Here is an 8645-nt window from a genome sequence, read left to right on the forward strand (position 1 = left end):
GACCATGGAGAGCATCCTGACCTCCTGCATCCCCGTGTGGTTCTCCCACTGCACCGAGGCAGACCGCAGGAGGTCCAGAGGGTCGTACAGACTGCCCCCTCCCCACACTAAAAGACATCTTCATGGCACGGCGCCTCAGAAGAGCCGAGGCGATCATAGCTGACCACACCCACCCTGCACACCACCTGTTTGAACTGCTGCCCTCAGGACGGCGGTACCGGTCCATCAGGACCAGGACCAACAGACTGAGGGACGGCGGTACCGGTCCATCAGGACCAGGACCAACAGACTGAGGGACAGTTTCTTCCCTCAAGCTATCACAGCACTGAACAGTTCAACACTACTACCTCAGACTATCTACCTCATACTGTGTGCAATACATCAAACTCCATATTACTGTGCAATAACAGGTACCTTGTGCTCAACCGCACATACTTATTAGCCAAGGTACCTCAGGCAGCTACATTGGTATTTTACTTAACTTATTATCGGTCGTTTCTTTTAACTGTTTACATTACAGCACTATGTCCTTGGGTGTGTGTGAGCGGGACTGTGTGAGAGCTGAATGTGTGTGTGAATGTTTAGGTTATTCTGTATATATGGTGCGTCTGCTGAGATGAATGAATGCTGAATGTGAGAATGGCTGCTGTGTTTATTGTATGTCTACTGTGTGTTTTTAGCTACACCGCAATTGCGTTGTGCAATTTATTGTACAATGACAATAAAAGCTTCTAATCTAATCTAATCTAGTATGCAGTTAATCCTGGGTGTATCTGGGACTTCATTCTCATGCCGAGCCCTGGAAGGCCTCAACAGTGAGAAATACGACATTTAACATGCAGAAAATAATATGAATAGTAAATTAAGAGTCACTTTGAAACGAATTTGAATTCAGATAGATCAAGAGGAAACTCTGAGAACAGGATGAAACAAGAAGGATGAAATTAAATGTAAATGTGTTTGTTATTGTTATTTTGTTGTGTACACTTTAAATGTTAGTTGATATTTATATGATTCAATTTGTTGACCTATTTTGTTTTGAATATAACTTACCTTAAAGCTTATTTGTGTGTCCTCTGCTCTTCATTCATCCCAAGCTCCCATAACGAATCTGGTCTTTTGTTCAGTCAAATGTATTGCATTGCAATACCAGTCCGAACCTTATTACATAATTTTGTTAAGCGTTACAAAGTCATATTAGCTCCAGTATGCAGGATTTAATACAGGTTGATAGTCAGTTAGTTTGGAAGAATCTTCAGTCATCTCCTCAATATTCTATTTGTCAGGATGTAGGCTGAGGCTGAGCAGTTGTCTGGTTTAACGGCGGGTCTCCACGACCTTTCACATCGACACACGTCAGTGGAGATTCACCTGAACCAACTCACCGGTCACCTCCAGCAGCTCATCACTCGCCTCTCGGCCCCAGAGGTTCGGGCTGCCGCTGCCGCCGCAGTGCCGACAGCTGCTGCTCATCACCGCTCTCAAGCCCAGCACGCTTCTCGGGGACTCCGGGGATTCGCGACCCTTCCTGGTCCAGTGTGGTCTCCACTTCGAGATGCAGCCGGGGGCGTTCCCAACAGAGAAGTCCAGGGTCGCGTACATCATCTCCCACCTGTCTGGCAGAGTGGAGGCTTGGGCCACCGCTGAGTGGAACCGCCAATCCCGGCTGTGTGACTCTGTGGACGAGCTCGCGGAGGCGCTGTCGAAGATCTTCGATCGGCGTCCCGGCGGACAGGAGGCGGCTCGAGCGCTGGCAGCGCTGCGTCAAGGAGGGAGGTCAGTGATCGACTACGCGATTGAGTTCCGCACTCTCTCCACAGACTGCTCCTGGAACGATGCGTCACTGTGGGACACCTTTCTCTACGGGCTGGCCAGCCCGGTTCGCGACCAGCTCTTCCTGGTGGATCTCCCCGACGACTTGGACTCCCTCATTGCCCTGGCGGTCAAGATGGAGAATCGTCTGACGGTCCGTGATCGCCTGAGGCAGACTGACCAGCAGGGAGGAGAATCCAGGAGCACGAGAGGATCACGCCCCTCTCCGCCCCGCCTCCCAGCAGGAGCAAGTCCCGAGTTCTGCACCGCTTCCGGAGGAGCCAATGCAGCTTGGTATGGGGTTAGATTTGTGCCAAAATTCTGAGCGAGCGATGGGAAAATTTGAGCGCAAAAAAATTAATTGTGCAAGCGCACTAATAGCATTTTGAGGAAATATTTAAATTGCGCAAAGACAAACTTGAGATTGCACGCTCAAAAATAATTTCTGCGCTCAGATTCTTCCTCTGCGCTCAACCTCTCTCTCTCTTTCTCTCTCTCACTCGCTCAAATCTCTCTACCTCCGCTCAAGTCCTGCTGTGCGCTCGCTCAAAATGTGCAAAGCCCAAATGTGACAGACACGGTTGTCCACCAATCACAGAAATTTGGGGCGGGAATTGAACTCTGATTGGTTACTTCGGATTCTGGAAGTGCCTCATAACCAACGAAGAAGAAGAAGAAGAAGAAGAGGGAAAAACAACGCCCGCCCCAAATTTCTGTGATTGGTGGACAACCGTGTCTGTCACATTTGGGCTTTGCACATTTTGAGCGAGCGCACAGCAGGACTTGAGTGCGGACATGGAGAGATTTGAGCGAGCGAGAGCGAGAGAGAGAAAGAGAGAGAGAGAGAGGTTGAGCGCAGAGGAAGAATCTGAGCGCAGAAATTATTTTTGAGCGCAATCTCAAGTTTGTCTTTGCGCAATTTAAATATTTCCTCAAAATGCTATTAGTGCGCTTGCACAATAAATTTTTTTGTGCTCAAATTTTCCCATCGCTCGCTCAGAATTTTGGCACAAATAGAACCCCATACCAAGCTGCATTGGCTCCTCCGGAAGCGGTGCAGAACTCCGTAGGTTGGCCGCACCAGCATGTCCACGCAGGAGCGGCATCGGCGCCTGGCCAGCGGCCTGTGTTTGCACTGTGGTCAGCACGGGCACAGAGCTGCAGCGTGTCCTCTTAAAGGGACAGGCTCACCTGGGTTAAGGAGGGCCCCGGTGAGTCTTAAGAACTCCTCCACTGCGCCCTTAAGAAGACTCACGCCGGCTCAACTGAGGTATGCCGACACCACGTTGGATGTTGATGTTTTCATTGACTCTGGTGCAGATGAGAACTTTATGGACCTTAAGTGGGCTGAGAGACACAATATTCCCACGGAACTGTTATCATTGCCTTTAAAGGCTTTTGCCTTGGATGGACGAAAGATATTTTCCATTGATAAAAAGACTCTTTCTGTTCAGTTATTGTTTGGTCCCTCCCATGTTGAGGAGATTGTTGGTCAGCGTGTGTGGCTCTCCACCCGGGACCTGCCTATCTGCTCAGACACGAAGAAGCTGGCTTCGAGGTTTATTGGACCTTATCCAATAGTCAAGCTTGTTGGTCCCTCTGCAGTCCGCCTTCGTTTGCCCCGCTCACTTCGTGTCCACCCCACCTTTCATGTGTCAAAGGTTAAACCTGCCCAGGTTAGCCCCCTGGTTCCCTCCTCAAGAGCGCCTCCTCCTCCCCGTATTGTAGAGGGTGAGGAGGTTTTCACTGTCAGGCGGCTCCTGGCAGCTCGCCGGCGTGGACGGGGGTTTCAATACCTGGTTGACTGGGAGGGGTATGGCCCTGAGGAACGTGCCTGGGTACCTACTAGGGACATTTTGGACCCAGACATGATCAGAGACTTCCACAGGCAGCATCCTGAGATGCCTGGGCCGTCTGGAGCCGGTCGTGGAGGGGGGGGTACTGTCAGGGTGTAGGCTGAGGTCTCCTTTAAGAGTGGGCGGGCCATAGGTCTGGGCTGTCCAGCACCACACCTGTGGCCACTTTGTGTGATCACCCTGCCCTATATACAGGACTGTCTCAGAAAATTAGAATATTGTGATAAAGTCCTTTATTTTCTGTAATGCAATTAGAAAAACAAAAATGTCATCCATTCTGGATTCATTACACATCAACTGAAATATTGCAAGCCTTTTATTATTTTAATATTGCTGATTATGGCATACAGCTTAAGAAAACTCAAATATCCTATCTCAAAATATTAGAATATCATGAAAAAGTATAGTAGCAGGCCATTTAACTAATCACTTGAATCATCTAATTAACTGGAAACACCTGCAAGGGTTTCCCTGAGCCTTTAAAAACACTCAGCTTGGTTCAGTAAACTAAATCACAAGTATGGGGAAGACTGCTGACCTGACTGCTGTCCAGAGGACCATCATTGACACCCTCCATCAGGAGGGTAAGACACAAAAAGACATTTCTAAAACAGCAGGATGTTCACAGAGTGCAGTTTCAAAGCACATTCACAAAAAGTGTGTTGGAAGGAGGAAATGTGGCAGGGAACCAAGAGAGAGGACCGCAGCCTTAACAGCATTGTGAAGCAGAGCCACTTCCAGAATTTGTGGGAGCTTCAAAGACGGTGGACTGAAGCTGGAGTCCAGGTATCAAAAGCCACCGTTCACAGACGTGTCCGGGAAATGAGCTACAATAGCCGAATTCCCATGTTCATGTCACACCCCACTCCTCAGAGGCCTCCTAGGGGCGTGGTTGGGTGTTTTCCCTCTCCTGTCTCTCCTCCCCTTTTGGTTGCAGGTTGTGTTTAAGGAAGTGGAGCTGCTGAGGGATTAATCTCCTGATTCAGTTCAGCTGCGACGACCGGGTGGAGCTCGTTGTCTCCTGATCAGCTACACCTCTTAAACGGGTGATCGACTCCACTCGGGGCTGGATCGTAAAACTCCCTGAGTTAGTAGACCTGCGTGTGTGTTGTCCCAGTTTAGCATCATACCAACGCCGTTTCCTTTTGCTTCCCTTTGAAGACTCGCCAGCCTCAGCTTCCTTGGTTCCTGACCCACTGTGACCAGATCCGACTCGTACCCCAGTAGCTCCTGCCTCAGCTAGCCGCCTTCACCTCCTGCCTCCAGGGACTGCAGCACCTTCAGTTCATGCTTGTAAAAGAAAAAAACTCTTCCAAGCGTACTCATCTGTCTCCCGCTGGTTTCTCCGCACCTGAGCCTCTGAAGTTCCACCGTAACAGTACGATCCAGCCAACATGAGCTCAGCGGAGAACCGACGAGGAGCAGACTTGACCGCTGCCGTCCAACAGGCCTTGGAAGACCAGGACTCTCGGTTGGGTCATCACGACGCCCTGCTTCAGAGTCTGGTAGAAAACAACCGTGCGATATTAGTGCAATTAACCTCCCAGCTCTCTGCTCTCTCTGCTTCACCGAGCACCACGGCACCGGCTCCAGCTCCCCGCCCCGACAACCCAGCTCGTCAACCTGCCTACTATTTCCGTGAGCCCCCTGCACCAACTCCTGAGAGGTATGCGGGAGATCTGGGTTCCTGTCAGGCCTTCCTAACCCAGGTGGGCCTGGTTTTCGAGCTGCAACCCTTAACCTACTCATCTGACCGTGCCCGGGTGGCGTACCTGCTGGGACTCCTGTCTGGGTCCGCTAGGGACTGGGGAACCGCCCTGTGGGAGAGCCAGGACCCAGTTTGCCAGTCCTACCAGTCCTTCATCATGGAGATGAGGAAGGTTTTTGACCATCCGGTCCACGGCATGGATGCTGGGGATCGACTGACACTCATTCGCCACTCATTGGCCGCTGGAAGTGGGTGGAATGATCGAGCCCTCCAAGGGGTCTTCTTCCGAGGTCTGCCGGAACACCTGAAGGATGAGCTGGCTGTCCGTGAACGCCCACGAGACCTGGAGGGTCTGGTCTCCCTCTGCATCAGCGTGGATAACCGCATCCGGGAGCGTCAGCGTGAGCGTTCTCTCCGCTGGACCCGGACTACGTCCCAACCTCAGGCCGAGCGGGGCAGTATGGAGGCCTCGTCAACCACCACGGATGCTGAATCCATGCAGTTAGGCCGGGCTCACCTCACGCCACAGGAGAGGAGCCATCGCCGGTCGACCAATGCCTGCCTCTACTGTGGAAAGTCAGGCCACTACATCGCCAACTGTCCTCAGCGCCCGGGAAAAGGGCGGGCTCCCCAGTAAGTGAGGGGTTACTGGTGAGTCGAACTGTTACTAGTTCCCCTCAACGTCTCCAACTGCCTGGTACTCTCTGTTACCTGACACACTTTGTCCGTATCTGCTCTGGTGGACTCTGGAGCAGAGGAGAATTTTATGGATCTCCAGCTAGCTCGTCAGCTCAAGATCCCATCTGTTCGGCGAGACTCCAAGCTCGAGGCCCGCTCTCTCAATGGTCTGCACTTAGCCCAGGTCAGCCATAAGACGGTCCCTGTCACCTTGGTCCTCGCTGGGAATCACCGGGAGACCCTCACGTTTCACCTGATCAACCACTCTCGACCTCCCCTAGTTCTGGGTTACCCTTGGTTGAGGAGCCACAACCCCCGCATTGACTGGGAGAAGGAGGAGGTGAGCTCTTGGGGTCCCCTATGTACAACTAGCTGTCTCCGTGCAGCCCTGACCCCCTCAGATACTCCAAGGCCTGCACCTCCCGAGGTGGTAGACCTCACCACAGTTCCTGCTGCCTACCACGACCTGGCACCAGTTTTTAGCAAGAGTAAAGCACTGTCCCTTCCCCCACACCGGCCTTATGACTGCCCGATCGATCTCCTCGCCGGAACCACACTGCCCCGCAGCCGACTGTACAATCTGTCTCGTCCTGAGCGTGCTACAATGGAGACCGACATCCAGGAATCTCTGGCTGCTGGTCTCATTCGTCCCTCTTCGTCCCCAGTAGAAGCTGGATTCTTCTTTGTCACCAAGAAAGACGGCTCCCTTCGTCCCTGTATCGACTTCAGAGGCCTAAATGACATCACCATCAAGAACCGGTATCCGTTGCCCCTCCTCGACTCTGCGTTCACCCCCCTTCACGGCGCCACCATCTTCACAAAGTTGGATCTCCGAAATGCTTACGACTTGGTACGCATCCGGGAGGGGGACGAGTGGAAAATGGCCTTCAACACCCCCCTTGGACACTTCGAGTACCTGGTGATGCCATTCGGACTCACAAATGCCTCTGCAGTTTTTCAGGATCTAATGAACGATATCCTGAGAGACATGATTGACCGGTTCGTGTTCATTTATCTAGATGACATCCTGATCTATTCCCGAGACCCCAAAGAACATGCCCAACACGTCCGCCAAGTCCTGGAGAGGCTCCTGAAGAACCAGCTCTACGTCAAGGCCGAGAAATGCGAGTTTCACAAGCACACGGTGTCATTTTTCGGGTACATCATTTCCCAAAATGAAATAAAGATGGACCCCACCAAACTCATGGCGGTTCTGGACTCCACCCTTGTGCGTTCTTTTCACGTAGGCTCTCCTCTGCAGAACGTAAGTATGATATTGGAAACCGGGAGCTGCTTGCGGTAAAACTGGCCCTAGAGGAGTGGAGGCACTGGTTGGAGGGAGCTGAACAGCCTTTCATCGTGTGGACGGATCACAAGAACATCGAATACATCAGCCAAGCGTCTCAATTCCCGCCAAGCTCGATGGACTTTGTTTTTTGATCGTTTCAGGTTCACGTTGACTTATCGTCCTGGCTCCCGAAACATCAAGGCCGACGCCCTGTCCCGTCAGTTTTCCGTGGAGGAACAGTCTTCAGAACCTGCTCCGATCCTCCCTAAGACCTGCACCATTGGCTCCCTCACATGGGAGATTGAAGACCTGGTGATGGTCCCCCTCATTCCATGTTTGTGCCTGAGTCCGTACGTTCCCAGGTCCTGCAATGGGCCCACTCTTCTCGCCTATCCTGCCACCCGGGCGTATCCCGCACCTTGGGGGTCCTGCGGCGGAAGTTCTGGTGGCCCACCTTGGACCGCGACACCAGAGGGTTCGTGGCAGCCTGCACGGTTTGCGCCCGGAATAAGACCTCCCACCAACCAAGCTCGGGCCTCTTACAACCTCTGCCCATCCCAAACCGTCCCTGGTCGCATATTACAGTTGACTTCTTCACAGGCCTTCCCCCCTCAAACGGTAAGACCACTATCTTGACGATAGTGGACCGTTTCTCCAAGGCCGCACATTTCGTTGCCCTGCCAAAGCTCCCCACAGCAAGAGAGACTGCAGACATGCTGTTGGCCGAGGTATTCCGGGTACATGGGATCCCCGCTGACATTGTGTCTGACCGCGGCCCTTTTGAAATAGAGAGGATCATCAACCCCAGTTCACCCCACCTTTCACGTATCTCAGGTGAAACCAGTGGAGGAGAGTAGTCTGGCCCCCCTGTCCGTCCCCCTCCACCACCCAGGATGTTGGATGGTGGCCTGGTCTATTCAGTGCGCCGGCTACTGGACGTTCATCGCCGGGGATGGGGCCTCCAGTACCTGGTGGACTGGGAGGGCTATGGTCCCGAGGAACGCTCCTGGGTTCCCCGTCGACGCATTGAAGACCCGGACCTGATCCTGGCGCACGTAGAGGGGGGGGTACTGTCACACCCCACTCCTCAGAGGCCTCCTAGGGGCGTGGTTGGGTGTTTTCCCTCTCCTGTCTCTCCTCCCCTTTTGGTTGCAGGTTGTGTTGAAGGAAGTGGAGCTGCTGAGGGATTAATCTCCTGATTCAGTTCAGCTGCGACGACCGGGTGGAGCTCGTTGTCTCCTGATCAGCTACACCTCTTAAACGGGTGATCGACTCCACTCGGCGCTGGATCGTAAAACTCCCT

Source organism: Blennius ocellaris, assembly GCF_963422515.1.
Source record: "Blennius ocellaris genome assembly, chromosome: 16".
Lineage (NCBI taxonomy): Eukaryota > Metazoa > Chordata > Actinopteri > Blenniiformes > Blenniidae > Blennius > Blennius ocellaris.